Genomic DNA, 20279 nt, shown 5'->3' with positions numbered 1-20279 from the left:
TCACTCAAAGAGCTTTAACAAAATACACATGCCTGGACCCCACTTGCAAAATTTTTGAGGACTGGGACTTGGAGCATCTGTATTTTTTAAAAAGCCCCAGAGCCTGTTGCTCAGCTAGTGCTGAGAACCCCTGGCCGGGATGTTCGGAGTACAAGCGTGGATAAGCATCCTCTTCGCTTTCTCTCTGTGCCAAGAGAAGATTCTTGACATGGTAGGTCTCAGGGGGAGGCTTGTTAAAAATGGCTTTGTTGTTGTTTTGGAGTATGAATAAAATAACCTGATGTAGAAAACTCATGCATTGTGGAAAGGGTGGAGGGAAAGTAAAAATCACCCCAAGTCTCACCACCCAGAGTTAATTAATTACTGGAAACATCATGGACACCATCCATTCAAACATCCGTGTTAGGGGAAGGGCGGTGTGTATGTGTATATAAGTTTGCATAAATGGAATCATGGTGTATATGCTATTTTGTAACCTGTTTTTACTCGGTCTTGGCATATTTGGGCATATTTGTCAGGGTGAGTCTTTTAATATAGTTAGGAAGCTAGACTGTATTTGTAGAAGGCAGGCTAGATTTCAGGTTACGTGATCAGGTTGTAGAGGTGATCGTTTGGAAAGGTAAGCTGTGCTTTGTGGTGAGTGTGGCTCTTCCAAGGGTCGTGAACTGCTGGGATTTCAGGTTGGTGAGGAAATGAGGTGCAGACTGAAGGCTAACGGCATCTGAGTTCACTTGGCTACAGTGTAAGGGGCGGTCAAGAGGCCTTTCAAATGGTATTTTGTTTTTAATGTGTGACTATTTGAATGTGTTAGACATGTTGGCACCCAGCAGTAGGTATAATGTGGAAGGGGATAAACTGAAAATAAACTTGTATACATTTCACTGCTCCTGAAGAATACAATTACATGTGTGAGATGTTTGTTAGTGTCCACCTTCCGGACTCCTGTGTTATTGGTTGTGATTTTGATATGCAGCAGCTTGCAGGTTGCTGGGGAAATGCTCTGTGTATTTAATCATGTTGCATTCTTACTTGGTTTTGTTGTTGTTGTTTGTTTTGTTTTGTTTTTTTATGGTAAGAAAATGTCTTTGGCTTTTATAGTCAGATTGATTTTGCTTGTGGGTGTCCAGATGCTGATGAGCTGTAATTAGCATAAGAAGGAGGTTGGAAAGATGTCGAACATTCTTTTCTGGTAGCCAAACAAAGGATCCCCAAACAAATGATTCTCAGGTATGAGGTCCTGGAGTAGCAGCTCTTTTCTCTTTTAGGTGTGGGTCTATTAAAAGATAGGAGTGTTGGCAGGGAAGATCACTGCTGGGGATGGGGCTGGTGAGTCTTGCCGTGAAGCATCATGGGGGCGATTTTCTACAGCCCAGTGCCTCTGTGAGCATAGTAACTTTAAATCCCTTAAGTAGCCTATTAGAAAGGGGCCCTGGGCTGGGTTCGGGAGATTTGGATTTGTGTTTCTTCTGTAACGCAGGCTCAGGCCCTGTGACTTGGGTTAAGTCATTTGCCCCCCTCTGCACCTCAGTTTCCCCAGCTTTAAGAAGGAAGCAATACCATTTCAGTGTGTGAGAACTGGATAAGATAACGTATGGGGGAAGTGCTTTGTATACCATAAAATTAAGCCGTGAATAGTGTGTGATGGTGGGTATTACATGGTCTTTCCCTGGTCTCCTACATGCCTTACATTTTTTCCTTTTAACGCTTTTCTCCCTTGTCCCTGGTTCCAAAATAGAAGAAAAGGATTGTTAATTTGTTCCCTGTTTGCTGCAGGGTTACCATAAAATAAATTAAGCGTATCGTTTTGATAATCGCTAAAAAATACGCCTACAACTTTCTTAAATGTATTGATTACTAATAAATCATGTCTCTGTTAAGTACGCCTTCTGGCTGGCAAACTTGTGGAATAACAATGTTTGCTAGCCTTTGTAACAGGCTGATTCTCCTGAGACGTGTCAGCTAGTGTGAGGTTAGCGCTGCCGAAGATGGCCGCAGCGGGGTCATACTTACGGAGTATCTGCTGTGTTCCCGTGTATGTGTGATGTCAGTACTCCTCCCATCAGCCCCGTGTTGGGTACCATTAGCCTGTTCTATTACTGAGGAAATGGCCCCAAAGAAGTTAAGTACTTTTTCAAATCAGGCCCATGGTTTAAAATCAGAGTCCGCTGGAACCCAGAGCCCACATTCTTGATTCTGCACCTCAGCTGCCCAAAGAGACATCTGAAAACCAGAAAGCTAAATGACTTCTAATCACCAAAGCAACAATCCAGTAACTTTAGTTATTTCTAAAAATAAAATAGGAAAAGTTGTAATACGGGCAGGGCAGGGCAGAAAGGTCTGTTACCAAGTTTTGTTGTATTTGGTACATGGGATGTGAATTTCTTCTCTCTTTTTTTTTTTTTTTTTTTTTGTTTTATTTTGTTTTCTTTTAGGGGCAGGTGTATTTGGTAATGTGGGATGTGAGGTTTTTTTATGACTTTAACCTAAATTTTTGAAATAATGAACCTCGTTATAATACGGTTTTTTCTCTATATTAAGTTACATATTTTAAGTTCATTTATTTTAAAAAGAGTGCATACTGAATGCAAGTGGGGGAGGGGCAGAGGGAGAGAATCCGAAGCAGGCTCAGTGCTGTCAGCACAGAGCCCAATACAGGGCTGTATCTCATGACTGTGAAATCATGACCTGAAGCTGAAATCAGGAGTCCGAGGCTTAACTGACTGAGTCCCCCCGGGGCGCCCCTAGATGTGTTTTTTTGAACTGTAAACTTGGCATGGTTCTTAATAGCAGAATAGTAGCAAAAGCACAGCCTTATAGAAAGAACATGCAGACTTGAGTTCAAGTCCCAGCTTACACTAGTTGTGTAACTAAATTTGGTGTTTGAGATGCAGTTTCCAGTGTGGTGGTGGTGGGGGGGGGGGTGTTCCCCAGGGCGACAAGCAATTCTTGGAGACCCCCAAGAATTCAGCTCAATTTTGACACTCTCTACCCACAGATAGCTTCAGATTCCACAGGTTGGGGGCTCAGTCCTACAAGACTACCCCGCTCTTCAGATGCCATTTGCAAGCCTACGTTATTACCTGTACTTGTGACCAAGTGGCTATAAAATCACAGGTTCCCAAGAACCCCTCCTGAGGTTCGGTGAATTTGTTAAAACAGTTCACAAAACTCAGAGGAACATTGTACTTACTAGGTTACCAGTTAATTATCAAAGGATGAGTCAGGAACTGCCAGATGGAAAAGCTGCAGGAGGGGGGGAAGGGGTAGGGGAAGGGTCGCGGTGCCCTCTCCAGCCGCCACTCTCCCAGCGCCTCCGTGAGTTCACCAGCCCGGAAGTTCTCCAAACCCTGTCCTTTCGGGCGTTTAGGGAGGCTTCATGGTACAGGTGTGCTGGATTCAATCATTGGCCCTTAGAGACTGATTCAACCAGTGGCCCCTCTTCCCTCCCAGGAGATCTGGGGGTGGGACTGAAAATTACAACCGGCTAATCACGTGTTGGTTTTCCTGGCAACCAGCCTTCATCCTTTGGCACACTGGAAGTTACCTAATTAACAAAAGATACCTTTATGGCTGTCGCTTCCCTTGGAAAATTCCAAGAGTTTAGGAGTTCTGTGACAGAAAGGGGGGCAAAGACCAAATATATGTATCTTATTGTAAATCACAATATCACACATTACCTTGGCATATTAATTACCTTCATTGATCCCACATTCCTCATCTTTAACAGTGCTCCTCAGGATTTATACTGCAGACGAATCACCTGGGGATCTTTTAAAATGCGGATTCTGCTTTCAGTTGGTCTGGGGTGAGGGCTGAAATCGTGTATTTCTTACCAGCTCCCAGGGGATGCTGCTACTGGTGGTCCTCTGACTACACTTTTGAGTAGCAGGGATCCATAAAATGGGGTGTTATCTGCCTCTCTGATTGTGGCATGTAGTAAGTAGGTGCTTAACAAATGTTAGCCATCTTTGTGGGGCTTAATTGGGTGGGGGCCGGCGGGACAGGCTGTAAAAGAGAAAGTTTACTGAATATACTGCGAGGGAACAGTGGGCAGGACAGTAAAGGAGAGACTGTCTGCCAGGAGGCAGCAGTGAGGGGCTATAGTTATGGGACAGGGTAAGTGAGGATGGGGACGTGCGGAATTTCCCCTTTTTTGGTATTTGTGCCCAGTTGTAAGTAGCCCATTCACTGGTTGGGGCCTGTGGTTCAGTGAGCCTGCGTCAGCTCAGGGCTCGCTGTGGGCCCTTTTTGCCTTGCTCGGGTTTCCGTTGCTCAAGCCTGTTGCCTGAAAGCACCCTCTACACTCTTCCCTTCTCCTTCTGACTTACCTGGGGTGGGGGCTGCTTTATTTAAGAAGTGCATCTGGAAATATGTATTCCCAGCATGTCTTATCTCTGTCTAAAGTCCCAGGCTGCAGAAGGCATTTCACAAGTAATAAGTTCAGGATTAAGCTTTAAGATGAGAGATGTCCACATCCGAGCATAGCCTGATGGCTTTGGAGGCTCACCCGAAGATGTTCACCTGGAACTAGTTGTCCTTTAGGAACTCTGAAAACCTTTGCCTGGAAGGCGGCCCAAAGGGAACCTCAGCTGCCATCTCCTGGGAGTTCATTCACTCTTCAGTTCTTCAGCAATATTGGTGAATACCTAATGGTGCCAGACATGCTTAGACACACATGAACCACTGCAGGCTCCCTGCCCTGGAGGTACTCGCCTGTGGTGGGGAGAACACACGTAATGATTGTGATACAGTAGAGGTTATAAAGGCGGGGGCGGGGGGGGGGGTAGGTATAAGTTGCAAGTTGGAAGCACTGAAGGAAGGACTAGGCTTCCAGTCTACTTGGGAATCTTCCTTGAAGAGGTTAGGAAGATTGAAAGTGAGTAGGAATGTCCCAAGTGGACAAGAAAGGGAAGAGCTTTTAGGCGGGGGGAACAGCACATACAGAGGCACCAGAGAATGCGGTGTGGGGCTCTGGAAAAAGCAGGCATTCAGTGTTGTGGTCTTAGGGTTAGAGTCTAAGCACAATGAGCCGGACTGCTGGCTATATTTGTCAAGACTAGTTGGGGTGACAAGAGGGCAGAGGACCTGGACCAGGACAGCCTCTAAAGCAGCTCAAGCAGACACTCCTAGTCACAGTATCATAGCTCTTATTTATATGTGCCTAAAACCTTCAAAAACTGAGGAAGAAAGGAGCCATAGCCCGCATACCGCTATCTTCTTTGGCTGTCATCTGTAAATCTACTAAATTTATTTCACTTTTCTAGACCTTTTGTAGATTCTTCTCTCTTAATCCCACTTTTGGTGTCCTTAAGGCAGACCTCCCTGTGTCTTTGGAGTTTATTTGATGACGTCACTTATCTCCAGCCTGAACTGTGGTAGCTGCTCCATGTCTTGTCCTCCATGTGTTGATACTTGATGCTTTTTCTTTGACTGAGCTGCTCCTGTACTCCCTTCTCTGTGAGACAGGTAGCTTATTCTTTGGAATTTCTCCCAATCCTGCTTCTTCTTTGAAGCTCGCCCTGATTTTCCACATTTGTGTTTAGACTGATCCCTTTCTTATGCTCCCAGTATCATTCCTGGTGTGCGACGGTCGTTGGCTGACTTGTTTCCACTCATTTGTGAGCTCTGCCAGGGCACAGACTGTGTCTTATGCTGAGGGGCTGAGGGGGCAGGGAGGAATCCCTTTTATCTTTTATATCCCTTTGAATAAAAACTCATTCGGAAGAACAAAATATTTTTTATTATAAAAGATTTCAGGGATGCCTGGCTGGCTCAGTCAGTAGACTCGGTCTACTGAGCAGTCAGCATGGGACTCTTGATCTCAGAGTCATGAGTTCAAGCCCCATGTTGACTGTGGAGCTTACTTTGTGGAGCTTACTTTAAGGAAGGAAGGAAGGAAGGAAGGAAGGAAGGAAGGAAGGAAGGAAAAGAAAGGAAGGAAGGAAAAGAAAGGAAGGAAGGAAGAAAGAAAGGGAAAGGAAGGAAGGAAGGAAGGAAGGAAGAAAGAAAGAAAGAAAGAAAGAAAGAAAGAAAGAAAGAAAGATTATATTATGAAAGATTTCTAAAATACAAGGTAGAGAAAATTATACATTGAACTTTATATACCTATCACCCAACTTCTGCGATTAACATTTGCCAACCTTGTTTCATGCCCCTCTTTTTTCCCCTGGAATTTTTTTTTTTTTTTTTTTTTTTTCCCTGAGAGAATGAGCATGTATGCACATGTGAGCACAAGCAGGGGAGGGGCAGAGGGAGAGGGAGGGAGAGAATCCTAAGCAGGCTCCATGCCGCTCAGTGCAAAGCCCAATGCAAGGCTCCCTCTCACGACTGTGAGATCATGATCTGGGTCAAAATCAAGAGTCATACACTTAACCGACTGAGCCCCCAGGCACCCCTTTCCAGGAATGTTTTAAGGTAACACTAGGTATTATATAATTTCACCTTATATGGGAATTTGTAATTTACAAAATTAGTAACTCATATGAATGAGAGCCTTGGATTTAGGCATTTTTCTCGCTAGAATGTATATGATAGCATTGGGATCTGTTGATAGGTTAACCTCATCCTAATAGATGTCAGAAGTAGCTTAGATTGAGGATTCTCAGCCTTGGCACTATCGACACTCTGGACTGGATAACTCTTTGTGGTGGGAGGCTGTCCTGTGCATCGTAGGATGTTCGGCACCATTCTTGGCCTCTACCCAGTAGGTGCCAGTAGGACCCCTCAGTTGTCACAAGCACACACACATAAAATTTGCAAAATGCCTCAGACAGTGCAATCTTTCTCTCACCCCACCCCTCCACAGAGAACCTTTGGCCTAGAGAAAGAGAAGAATTTTGTAGATGTGAGCGTTGAAGGGACTATTCAAAAGACAGTTGGGGAAGCTGAGTCCCAGACAGGAAGTTTGCCACTCTGATTATTACTGTGCTTATGAGTATCGCGCTGGAGAATAAAATATTTTCCTGTCTCTGTGCCAGTGGGTGTCCCACTCTACCACACGTGGTTACTCAGGGCTACCAGGGTGATGCCAGAGGCTCCCCAGGAGCAGGGAGAACTCCTGTGGTCCTGCGGGGGCTGTCTCACTGAGTAGGGAAGATCACGTGGTAAGGCCGGGGGGAGTTCTGGAATACCACGACCAGCGGGGACACACTGCTGCTGATTTGTGGCCATGACCAGTATCCACCGAGGCTGCTCATCATTTGCCTTCACCACGCGTTCATGATGAAGCAGGCTAGGGAATTCTTTCCTTGGGAATGTGTCTTGGGATCCACAGTGGTAAACAAGTAGGATTTGTTTCACAGAAATTACTTTGAAGTCAGTTTTTGCCAGGAGCCATCTGTCTTATTAAGTAAAGCAAAGGGACATTGGTGTTTCCGTTTGTAGCTTTGTTCAAAATGGGCTCTCTGCTCATTTCTCACAACTGCGTTTGCAAAGAAGTACTCTGGAAATTTGGGTGCTGGTAAATTTAGTTCACCACTACAAAGGCAGATTTGGGGCAATGGAAAGAAAGCTGGCCTTGGGGGTCAGATCGGTCTCTGGCTCTCGCTAGCTCTGAGAACTTGGGTAAGGCACATAACCCCTCCGGGCCTTATTTTTTTCTCATCTGTAAAATGGGGAGAATAATTCACTCTCAGGGTGGTCATGAGTGTTAAGTGAGAAAGAGTATGTAAAGCAGCGAGCACAGTAACCGGGTATATAACACTAATAAGTACTTCTTTCCTCTTGAGAAAGGCCCACTGGGAAAGGCACATAGATCTCAGGCCCCTCATTCTTATTTGTACAGCTATGAAATGGCTGCACCGGGTGTACAGGAAGGTTAGCATGTGAGAAAGTGATGATGGCAGAGTACTTCATATATTTGCCAGTTGTTGATTATTTCCTGTTAGTAAAACAGAGCACGGAGTTGTTGTTCACAAATGCAGTGTTTTTTAGGACTAACCAGCTTCCTTTATCTCCTCCCTATGATAAGTCTAATCCCTGTTAGAATATGATCGGCAAGCGTTTTCACAGAGGTCACTGCATGTTTTTGCAGTGGTTCTGTGTGTGCAAGATTGTAGAACAGTTAAGTTCCTTAGCCTCAAACTGGAAACGGAAGAACTGTGTTAAGCAGCGCCGAGTTCTGTCCTTTCGCTGTGCTGTGTTCTTGGCTGATGGGAGAGGGGTTAAGAAGTCAGACTTCACGAAGATGAACATAAGGCCGTCTTGGGTCTGCAAGCAGGGTTTCCTGGTTTCTGTGGAAATCAGCTGAAGCCCTGAAGTCAGGAGGAAGAGTGTGTGGAGCTCAGCGGTTGGCGGGGGCTGCAGGAGCGTGAAGGAGGACCCGGCTGCTAACGGTGGGCAGAATGGGAGGAGGAGCTCGGGGCTGCTGGAAGAGTGTAAAGGCAGGCCTGGTGAGCAACATGAAAGGAGTGAAGAGGTAGGTTTAGATCATTCCCCGAAGGTCCTGGAAACAGGCTCTTCTTTTTCTTTTCTTTTCTAAACCGAATTTCTAATCTAAAGCAGTCATCCAAGGATGGCATTCAGAGGAGTGTAAAAACACCGCCCTTGCTTTGGGGCCGTGATGATCAGCTCTGCTGCGTCTCGGCAGGTGGATTCTTGGAAAGTGGGAATTGGAATAGTGGAGAGGTCATGGAGAGGGGAGAATGTGGGGGGGATTCTGGCACCCATGCTCAGCCCCAGGTGTATCTGAGCCCAGGTGGTGGTGGGTCAGGCTGTGCCCCCCTAGATTTTCAGCACCATCTGAAAATACAGTGCGCTAACCATTGAGAAGGACTCTTTAAAAAAATTAAATCAGTACAGATATTCAGCGGGATTATCTTTATTTTAGGATCTAAAGATCTCAAGTTGTTTTTTTTTTAACGTGTTTTGTTGGATGTGGGTAGGGAGACCATGGTAACTGTGTCATGTCCTTTTCAAACCCCAAGAGAGCTTGTAGGCCACAAAATCAGTTTAAATTAATTTAGATGCAATACCCCTAAAAGTGATACGCTGCAAAAAAGTAAGCCGTAACCAGCCACGCCTGACATTCAGCTGTCTTCATCAAAGGGGGTCACTAGAGGTGTCAGTCTGGTGAGTCAGAAACCCTGCATCTGGGCCATCTCATAGCAGTTCTTCAGAGGACTGCCACGAGCGGGTGTTACTAACCTAAGTATTGGTGGCAATACAGAGAGAAAACAGAGGTTCTGAAACACCAGGCATTTATTTCTGTCGTTACAAGGATGAGGGCTGATAATTAAAAAACAAAAAATAGAACAAAAAAACCCAGCTAAGTTAATGCTTCCAGCCAGGTTCTGCAGAATATAACCGAAAAGCGTTTAGACCCTTCGAGATAGTGAGGTGAAACGAAACGACTATACTTTTTACTAGCAGTTCCTCCTGGTTCTAGGACTTTCCCCACTGGGATGTGTGGCTGGTTCCAAAAGCAGGTGAGGCTGAACAGCCCATTTTCTTGGAGTGAATACCTGAACTCTGGGACACAATGTATCTTTGGACTTCCTAGAGAAGAATTTACTGGATTAGTGTTATCGGTTAGGAAACGCAGCTGATTGCTAGTAACAGAGACTGGAAATAATATGGTTTAAATAAAACAGAACACACAGAACTCACATAAAACAAGACCAGAAGTCTGGATTGGCAGCTTCAAGATGTCATCAGAAACCCAGGTCCCTTCTGTCGTTCTGTTCTGCCATCGTCATCACAGGACCAGGGGTATTTGTTTGCTTGTGAATGTGCCCCCAAGCACATATCAGTGTGCCTGGCTTCTATTTTCAAGATTGCCTCATGGTCTCCGTGGTTACCGGAGTTCCAGTTACTATGGTCTGGATTCCAAACAGCAGGAAAGCAAAAACAGGAGGGGGGCAGGGCTGAAGAGGACATATCCCCTCCTGGAAGTTCCAGATAGCAGTTTATCTTAAGTCTTGACCCCAATGAGCCACGTGGTCATACCTAGCTATAAGGGAAGCTGTAGTTTGGGTGTTTTTGTTTTTGTTTTTTTAAGCCAGGTATATTTACCAAATATATATGGGTCCAATCATTAGGAAGAAATAAGAGGAGGAAATGGGCAGGTAACTGGCAGTCTTAAGTAGTCAGGATGCTGCCACTTGGTGTAGAGAGGACATCTCTCTTGGGCAAAGTTTATCTAGGCCTTCTCAGAGTTCCTGAAGTCAGTGGTGGCCAGCTCATTCTCCATGGTGGCCCCCTGCATCGTTGCCCAACCCACACTGCTGCCACCAGAGTGATGGGGTTGGTTTCACTGACCAAGCACATTGTGTAGGAACCATAGAAAACTAAGGATCAGAGTCATTTGCCGCTGGAGATGGTTGTGCATGCACTCAGCAGACACTTAAAGCTTCATGGACCTCTCCTTCAACCCATCTGAGGTATGGGCCTTCCCTGATACACGAACACTTGACCTAGGGAGCTTCATGCCTTCAGCTCAAACCCTGGGAGGGAATATTAGCTACCAGTTCATTCTGTTCTTTTCACTCTGAGCCCTTGGAGAATAGTCATGTAGCAGAAAGAAGTATTTTTTGAACATATATATCCCTTTCTTGCTGCAAGGCATATTTTCCCACAAACTCAAGGCTGTAAATTAGTTAAGCTAGCACTTAAACACTTTTTTAAATCCATAGTGGTGCTCAGACTCTGAAAGGAGGGGGGAAATCCCATGGGAAAGAGAAAATAAATCAACCAAAAGCAACACCTATCATATTGCTTTGCACTCAGTAGGTGATTAGGCAATGTTTGTGGAATCTCATCGCAACTGAAAAATGAGAATACTGAATTAATTTTGGCTATATTTCAGGTTAAATGGGTTTCAGTGGGCCTATTTCAATGGAAAATGCATTCAAAATTTCAAACAACAGACATATTAAAAACTACTTTTTGGAAAAATAACCTTTAGGAATCTCATCATTTATATTCCAAGTGCTCATTTCTCCCTTTTTTTTCTTGCCTCTTCCTCCTAATATTTTCTTAAGGAAATTTGCAAACCTACAGGAAAGTTGGAAGAACTGTACAGTGCTCACATACCCACCACTAGACTCTCTAGTTAACATTTCACTGTATTTGCTTTGTCACTTCCGTCCATCTCATCTGTCCATTTTATTTTTTTGATGCGGGAACTAAGTTGCAGACATCAGTACGCTTCACCATGAACACTTTGGGAGGAATATCATTAGCCTTGACTTCAATTTTTAAAAATAATGTAAAATCGCACAGTGAAATGCACACATCTCAAGTGCACCATTTGGCGATTTGGACAAAAACATACTCTTGTAAGGTGCAGAACATTACCACTACCCAGAAACGCTTTGGGGATAAAGCGTTCACTAAGCATACTGTTTTTGAGATTCGCCCATGTTGTCGAGTGCATCAATGCCTTGTCCTTTTTTGGAGCTGTGTAATATTCCATGATGTGGGTGTATTTTTCCATTTTTCCTGTTGACAAACAGTCTCAAGTTTGTGGCCATTATAGCCATTAAAACAATGCTGTGAACATTGTTTTTGTAGAATGTCTCGTGTACAAGTCTTTTTGCGGTCATGTATTTTCATTGTCTCTTGAGGGAATATCTAGGAGTGGAATTGCTGGGTCACTTGCTAGTTGTTCACATCCCTTTTTGATAGAATCTTGTAATTCAATTAAGGGAGGACTGTATAAAGCCACTTTTCTCCTTTTACAAACAAAGATATCGAGGCCCAGAGAGTACGTGGAGAAGAGACCTATTCAGAGCCATATAGAAGATTTTTTTTCAAAGTTTGGATTAGAAGGGACGCCTGGGTAGCTCAGTCGGTTAAGCATTCAACTTCAGCTCAGGTCATGATCTCACCACTCATGAGTTCGAGCCACGCATCGCATCGGGCTCTGTGCTGACGGTGCGGAGCCTGCTTGGGATTCTCTGTCTCCCTCTCTCTCTCTGCCCCTCCCCTGCTTGTGTTCTGTCTCTGTCTCTGTCTCTGTTTCTCTCTCAAAAACAAACATTAAAAGCAACAACAACAAAAAACAAAGTTTGGACTGAAATCCCTGTCTCTTACCTCTATTCTGGTATTCTTTATGTCACACTTTACTTCCCCTGAGAAGAAGGCAAGGAAACTGGGCTTCTTTCTGAAAAATCATTAACTGTTTCAGTTTTTACTAAAGGAGACGTAACTGTTAGACCCAAATGCTGTGTTTCTTTCAGATGTTTCTGTAATAATCTGAATATGGTCCTGTTTCTCCTCCACTGTACATTTAAAGAAATCTTCCAGAATGATCTTCTGGAACACAAATTTGACCAGGTTGCTTCCTCTCCATCATGTGTTCTATAAGTCCAATGGGATAGAGTCCTGACTCTTTAGTTGAAAGTGTGCAACGTTCTTGCTTCTCTTGCCTCGTCCTACATCTCGTCACCCACTCCCTGCAGCCTCTCCTGGTTGTGTTCCTTCGTATCCCTATGCCTTTCTTTCTTTTCTCTCTTTATTTTTTGAGAGAGAGAGAGCATGCATGTGCACATGAGTGGGGGGCGCGGAGCAAGGGAGGACAGAGAGAGAGAGAGAGAGAGAACGAGCATCTTAAACAGGCTCCAAGCTCAGCAGGGCTCGATCCCATGACCCTGGGATCATGACCTGAACTGAAATCAAGAGACAGACGCTCAACCGGCTGAGCCACCCAGGCGCCCCGTATCTCTGTATCTTTAATCTCTTGTGTATTGTTTAGAATGACATTCCCCTTCTTTCTCTCTGATAAATTTCTCCTCATTCTAAAGAGGAGACTCTGAAGATTCCTTCATTCATCCAGACCCTCTCAGGGAGTCAGTTACTCCTTTTTTATGCATGTGTATCTCTGACAGCTAACTCTTAAACCATGGTGTTTTCACAGGATGTCATATTCAGTATTAGTTGAATTTTCCTGGCACAAGACTAGATGCTGAAGGTAGAGAGATGAATAAGATGTGGGCCCTACTTTTGAGGAGCTTACAATTATCGGGGAGATGCATACAGCAAAGTGGTTTCAATACTGCATCCCCGGTACCCATGTGGCCAGCAGTCTAGCAGAGCCCACCTCCCCACAGCCTTCCAGACATCAAGTATTTTGCAAAGCTCATCAAATGAAACTACCTCATGGCTTTATCGGCAGTACTAGTGAGGTTGAATGCTGTTTAAATATGCTTGCTGGGTATTTTTAACTCAGGAGGAAAATAATCAAGTTTTATTATAGTGGAACTAATTAGGTCACTTCCTAGCTGTGAAACCCTGGGAGGCAAACTTCTTTTCCTGGCTGAGTCTCTAGTTTCTTATCTATAAAATGGGAAGAGTAACGCACGTGTTTCATAGGATTGCTGTGAGAATGAAGTGAAGGAATGCATGCGAAGCACACAGAGGCACACAGTAGGTCTGTAACAAATACTGCTGCTTTAAGTCCCCAGTCTCCAGCCCAGCGCCTGCCACATATTCAGGATTCAGTGAATGTGTGTGAAAAATAGGAATATATGTATTTTGTATGTGTGTTTAAAGGCACTATATATAGATGCTAACACAGATCCATCTGTCTTGAGAAGAGTGATTTGACTTGCATCAATATTCCACCGGAGTGGCTGAGCACACACGCGTGACTCTTCTTGGGTTCCCACGTCCCCTGCTAGGCAGATGTCCATTACAATGAAATGCAAAAAAGGAAAAAATAATAATAAAGGCAGAGGAATGTAATGTTGTGGCTTGATTTGACAGGGCCTCCTGCTACTTCAGCTGCTAGTGCCAGGCATGAAACAGATTAATCTGTACTCCCCAACACACCACTGCTGAAGTCAAGACGGTTTAATTAGGGTATTTTAAACATCCTGTTTGCATCGAGAGTCTTACCAGAAAGCAGGACGTCTGTCTGTCTGGGGAAGTTCAGGGGGAGGTGGGGAGCAAGGATGGGCAATAAAACAGAGATGGTTTTAATTTTAGAAATGAGAGAAGAACACTTCGTATGATCTCCTTAAAACAAAAGAGCTAATGGCCTTAGATGTTCCATGGAAACAAAGGCAGCTCAGCCGCATGGCCTTGAATTCTAAAGTGGCCCTGCAAGATCTTGCCAAGACATGGGCCTGATGGTTGAGGTACAGGGACTGTTTCCATCCTAAGTATAGAGCTCTGGCTGACCCATATCTTTCTTAACCATTTGGACCACTGGAAGGCAGGTGCAGACTCTGAAGCTGGGTGGGCAGAGGGACCCTGAATTCATTGTCCAACCAGCCAGGCTGGGCCAGTATTTAAATGCCAGGCTGTGAGGATATTGATCAGCATTTGTATTTATCCATGGTCTGCACTACCGGCCCCCTCCCCTCCCCCCGCCCCCCCCCCCACCTTTCCAACCTCCTCACCTTTCATCCTCCCTTCCCTCTGCCACTGGATCCCTTCCCAGTTCTCTGTCCATACCATGTGCATTCCAGCCTGATGTCTTCGATTCATGCTTCTCCACCTGCTTGACATACCCTTATTCCCATTGCCCCCTTCTCCCTTCAAGGCTCTTTTCTTGCTTTCTTCTCTTCTCCTAGGCTCAGCGCAGTAGTATCTTGCCCACCAGTCTTCCCAGATACCCTGGCTAGGGGAGGATTTGCCTCCTCAGTAGTTTCTGCCTCTTTTTCATTCACTGTCACTTTCTATCAAGTAATTTTAGACATAAGAGACCACAAGCACCTGGAGGGAAGGATCAGTGTCTGGTTGTCTTTGTCTTCAAACACTGTATCTTATACATTGTAGGATTCTATTTTATGAATAAATGAATGAATCCGTTTCAGTTCCGGTGTCTAAGACCCCTGGAGGCTGCCTCCTGTGGCCCAGCTCTGCTTACCAGTGCCTCTTCTTCCTTTTCGGTGAATGTCATCTTCCCGTGATGCACGGAACCCAAACTTCAAGAGATGCAAGTAGGACACCTGTGAAATCTCTTGGCACAGAAGGATAAGGAAGTCGTTTCGGGATTATTGCTGTGTTCCTTGTCACCTTCTTCCCCCGTTCCCCACCTTGAGAGACCTGTTAATGGAGCACAGTCCATTTATCCTTGACTTCAGGAACACAGTCTAGATCTGCATTGTAAGAACTAAATGTGCCCATAGAATCCCAAATCCTAGCCACTGTCTCTCTACCAACTTTATCACAGAAAACTTGGAGCTATGAGCTCACGACCATTCACTTGCCAGCATAACACTACAGCCCTGTGTCACTCCCAGGGGTCCCTGAGAACAATGTTTTCCTCTTGTCTCGATCTATACAGCCAACCCTTCCTTACATTTCCTCCTCTTTCCTACCCCATCCCCAACTAAATTAGGGCGCTTCACATAGTGCTGCGCATGTTCCACACGTGCCAGTTAACTGTGTACTCGATTGTAGCTGTCTGTTTCTTAGCCTTGCTCGCAGGGCAGTGAGCTCCTCTGGAATGGAGTGTCTTTTGACCTCCGTAGTGCCAGCACTTCGTACGTTGCCTGGCACATAGTAGTAGGTACTCAGAAGTCTGAGAAAAGGAATCACTGGTGTGGGCACCACTTCGTGCCCTGTTATTAATTGTCCTGTGGTTACAAAACTCCTAAAAGAGAGGGTGTTTTTCATTTCCTCTACAGACCACGTGCTGTGTTTTCAGTTCTGCAGCAAGAGCAAAAGGTGAATGATTACCCAGGCCGACTGCATTTATTTTTATTAAAAAGTAGGACCCTCTCTGCTTATGGACGCCGTGTCCTTCAGCTTGCTAGTAAATAGCCACTGCCCACCTTAGGGCTGTCCGCAAGTCTCCCAGAACTTCTATTATTTGGCTTTATGGGTAGTCACACATAAGAACTTTATTTTCATCTATCGTAGGATTAAAGAGTCTGAGTGAGGTTGGCCTTACTCCATTTTAGGGTCAGAACAAATCTTGAGTTATAGGAGATAACCCTACCAGCTAAGAACGTCGGGCCACCTGAGTCTCTGTTTTTCTCAGCACAGGCCAATGAGGATGGTGCAGGCAGACTGAAACATGTTCGGTGGTAGGCATGTGATCAGGATGTGGTGTGGAAGGGGCTAGGTGGTGATCTAAGACAAGTGCATGGGTGAGAATCTCCTCTGAGATTCTTCTTCAAGACAGCAACTCTCAAGTGCATGTCTGTTAGGTGCCTATTATGTACCTAGCTCGCTTGGCATAATGGATTTAATAGATGGAGGGGATAACCCCACTTTACAAACAGGAAAGCTGAGCCTTAGTGATTAAGCAGTGTGCCCATAGTCTCATTTAACCAGCTAGTGAATGCCAGCATCAGGATTCCAATCCAAGTCTGTCTGATCCTAAAAGCCCCGCATAAGGTTAATTAGTTAATTTACCTGCTGGCCTTTCTGGAACAGGGTCCAGGAGTTGGACTTCTTGGCGTATCCATGTGTCTTTCTCAGCGGTGGACCCCTGGTCGGCCTGGTTGTTAATGGGCCTGTCTGTGGGTAAACAGCTCTCCTCACAGAGAGAGGTGTTGTTTTAACCTCTTGGGATTTGGACCACCCTTTTTTAAGAATGAGGATGGGAAATGTTACCCATCCCATTCTTTACAAGAACAGTGAACACTGTGGGAGGCTAGTTGGAGTGACTGCCACGGTGTGGTTTGTGCCATTCTGGAAAGACCTCTGATCTGGATATACTAGGTCATGGGTTCTTAGCCAAGGAGCCATCCTTGAGAGATGGGAACACGCTGAAATTCCATGGAGATGTCACATTTGTGTAGATATTTTGCAAAGGATGGCATACATAGGGTTCATCAGATTCTTAAAAGTTTCTGTCATGATTTTAAAAGAAGATAAACTGCACATCTAGATTCGAGTGGCCCACAAAGGTACTTTTGATCCGAAGCAAATCACATCCCATATCAGGGTTATTGCTTCTATACTTGAAATTCCAGTGGAGTTGAAACAAAGATTTCTGATTCTTCTTCCGGCTCTGAAAATTACAGAATCCTAACTGACCCTAGAGAATCAAACTTTTAGTCCCCTTGCAGATACCAAGGGGTCTAACCCATTGTGTCTAATCATCCTTGAAAGTCCCTTAAGGAGATTTGAACTAAGGAAGAGGGCCCAGGACCACCCCTCTAGGCAGTTTCACTAATTAGGGTCTGAGGCTGGCAGTTGTCTGACTGTTGAGCAGGGCACTGGCAGGCAGGGGCTCACACTGGCACAATTTCAGTACTAGCTCTGTAATACTCCACTAAGACCCCGACCTCCCTACTTAGTGACTTAAAAATGTAGATATGCTTGGCCTCTCCCCTCGGGAGCCTTGTGGATCCCTTTAATATGTGTGTGTGTGTTCTGTTCTCCCTGGGCCCTGCCTTAGAGGTTGTTTTCTACAGTGGGAGTCCCCACATCCACCCCATCTGCGTTGACAGCTCCATAGCCATCCTTCGCCTCCATTTTATCCTGTCGAAATGACAGAGCAGCTGAGCGGTGCTGGCCAGCAGATAAACCTGTTATCTCCCCTGCTCTCTGTGCCAGCAGCTCTCCCCATCTTCTTGGTGCATGAAAAATTGACACCACCTTGGGCTGAAATCTGTTCCTAGGGAAGCTACATTTATTAGGGGCTAATGAAACTGTGTGTGTGTGTGTGTGTGTGTGTGTGTGTGTGTGTGTGTGTGAGAGAGAGAGAGAGAGAGAGAATGAGAGAGAGAGAGAGAATGAGAGAGAGAGGGAGGGAGGGAGGGAGGGAGAGAAAGAAAGTGTAAAACTTGGGGTGGCTGAAGTGTTTTCCTGTCTGGCAGGCACCAGCCAGCCACAGCGCCCGGAGAGATGGAAGGTACGTAAGCAGCTTCAGGTCTCCTGAAATTGACAACGTGTTCTTTACTTAGAATCCCAAACAAATAGGTAAATGGCATTTGTTCTTAGTATATACCCCTGCAGTTGATCAAGATCTCTCCTGCTCCAGGCTGGGATGAGCTATAGGAATGCATGCTAATATGACCTAGCGCCAAAAAGATTATTCTGTGTATTACATTTTCCTCTTTGAAAATTACAGCTCCTGATACCTCACCGTTCCGCCAGCACCCCACCCCCCGCCTCGCTCAGGTGTACAGAGAATTGTCTCTTGTAGCTCTTTCCCGTCCATTCAATCAGCAAGAGTCAAAGGGAACATTGAGAAGTTCTGGTTCAGTATTTGCAGAGCTGCCGAAAACCCAAAGTCTCTTCTTTATTTGGAATCTGGTAGAAACCGCTTCTGGAAAGAGTAATTCAGTAAAAGAGAGGAAAGAGGGGTTGTTATTCATGTCTTACTCCATATGGCCTTTTGCTTCGTTTTCCTCTCATTAAAACTGTAGAGTTTTTTTTAAATCCACATTTACATAGTGCCAATCTTTTGGACACAATGAGTGCCACATGAAGTACATTGTCAGGCTTTGCATGGTTTAGTTTCTGGTCTGTTTTATCTTTCATCTATAAAAGCTTTGATGTTTACCTTTTATATGTGGGAAGCATATAACAACATAGGAGGGAAGCTTACTGTTTACAGTCAGGCATCTTAGGTTCAAACCTAAGTTCCCACCACTGACTGAAGGACATGTACCTTAAGTCAGTTAACTAACCTCTCTGAGCCTTGGATTCTACATTTACAAGATGAGAATAGTACCTTTCTCACAGCTTAGTAGTGATGATTCAATGAGAAAATTGTGTACAGACTCAAATAAGCCTACTGTCATAGATACACAATAGGTGGCAATTATTATTGTACCCTACCTCTTGCCACTAGGTATTTGAAGCCACTTACAGCGGACGGTGTGGTGGTACTAAACCTTAGGTTTGAATAAGAATTTGTCAAAACACAAATTCAGACTGGGGGAAATATTTGCAACATACATGACAAAAGGATAATGCTCTTCATTTACAGACAGCTTGTAGGAATCAAATTGGCAAAGGATAAGGCCAGGCAGTTCACCCATAAAGCAATACAGGTGGTCAGTAAATATCAGAAAAGGTGCTCAACCTTGTGCGTAACAAGAACAAAAACATGCTAATCAAAAAAGATCCCATTTTTCACCTTCCATGATGTCCTAATTTTTAAGTTGGATAGTATCCAATCTGAGCGAGGATATGGGAAAACAGATACTCTTTTATAATATATATGTAATTCTGCTTCCATTCTCCGTGTGTGTGTGTGTGTGTGTGTGTGTGTGTGTGTGTGTGTATACACTGAGGGTGGACATAGGATTGGTACAACCTTTTTGGCAAATAATTTGTCAGTGTCTTTTGACACATGCAAATAGCTTTTGACTCCCCCAATTCCACTCTTAGGAACTTGCACACGTGCAAAAGTGTATTCCTTACCAGAAATAAAGGTATACTTGCCAGAATATGTGCACATGGATGTTTATTGCTTCATTGTTTCTAATAGCAAAAACAAAAACAACCAAAAACTGGAAACCACCTAAAGTATTAATGATTGGGTGAGGCACTAAATTATGATAAATAATGTCAGTGGAATTCTAGATGGCTGTTAGAAAAAAACTATGTGCTGATATAGAAAGGTATAATATTTTTTTTTCCTCTCCTCTGAAAATGTACACAAGATACCTCCCTGTAGGTTTTCTTCCCCTTGGGAAGAGGAAAAGGGTAGTGAGAGGAGTTTGTGAAAAGACAAATATTAGGTGTTCAATAAATATTTGTTGAATACATTTTATACCTTTGTGTATAGTCTGGTTTTTACCATGTGCGTCCATTACTTTTGTTTTAAAATCCATTGGTGGAGCATGGAGGGAATCACTAATAAGGCGGTAAAAGAAATTGTTTCCTATAGTTGAGCATAAATTCATCTTTGAGCTTCCCAGTAGCCAAGGCAAAGAGGGAACCCTGATAAGCACAAAAAATTCATCAGGAAAGAGAAACATTTTCCTAATCTTCATCTCTAAAAGGACTAGCTGCTAAGAGTTGGTCAAAACTCCCAATTTAGTCTTGTCCTCCCCAGCTTAAAATTCGTGAGTAGATTCTTGCCACTTTTCTTCATGATCCAACCTCTGCCACCCAACTGGCCTCCCCTCTTCCATGTGGATATGACATGGCCTTTGCATATATTGTTCCTTCTGCCTGCAGTGCTCTCTCCTCTTCTCTACCTGGTTGTCAGCCATGGCTGTTGTTTTGGGCTTTTTAAAGATTTTCAGTTGTTAGTTACCTCCACTGGTAATCCTTTTAGGTCAGATACTCCTTATCTGTGCTCCCCAAGTCCCCTGTGCCTACCTCAGCGATGGAACTTGTCACACTGTACTGTAATTATTGTTTTGTTTTCCCCACTAGACAAGGAGCTCCTCAAGGTTAGGGATAATGTGTTGATTGTT

At 44.4% G+C, this 20279-nt stretch overlaps 1 protein-coding gene and 1 long non-coding RNA gene across 2 annotated transcripts in view; one reads left to right on the top strand and one right to left on the bottom strand.

Annotated features, from left to right (window-relative positions):
• CTNNBL1 (catenin beta like 1) overlaps positions 1-20279 on the top strand; it is a 162407-nt gene that overhangs the window by 110218 nt on the left and 31910 nt on the right. The gene's annotated exons all lie outside the window — the stretch shown is intronic.
• On the bottom strand, positions 3146-9704 carry LOC123580237. The gene is made up of 3 exons (XR_006703199.1): positions 9607-9704; positions 4329-4713; positions 3146-3544 (listed from the first exon to the last, which is right to left on the bottom strand). It is a non-coding gene; the product is annotated as an uncharacterized LOC123580237 (long non-coding RNA).

The sequence above is a fragment of the Leopardus geoffroyi genome, chromosome A3, assembly GCF_018350155.1.
Source record: "Leopardus geoffroyi isolate Oge1 chromosome A3, O.geoffroyi_Oge1_pat1.0, whole genome shotgun sequence".
NCBI lineage: Eukaryota > Metazoa > Chordata > Mammalia > Carnivora > Felidae > Leopardus > Leopardus geoffroyi.
Note: the sequence above shows the minus strand (reverse complement) of the source record. Positions and strands in the feature narration are given on the sequence as shown.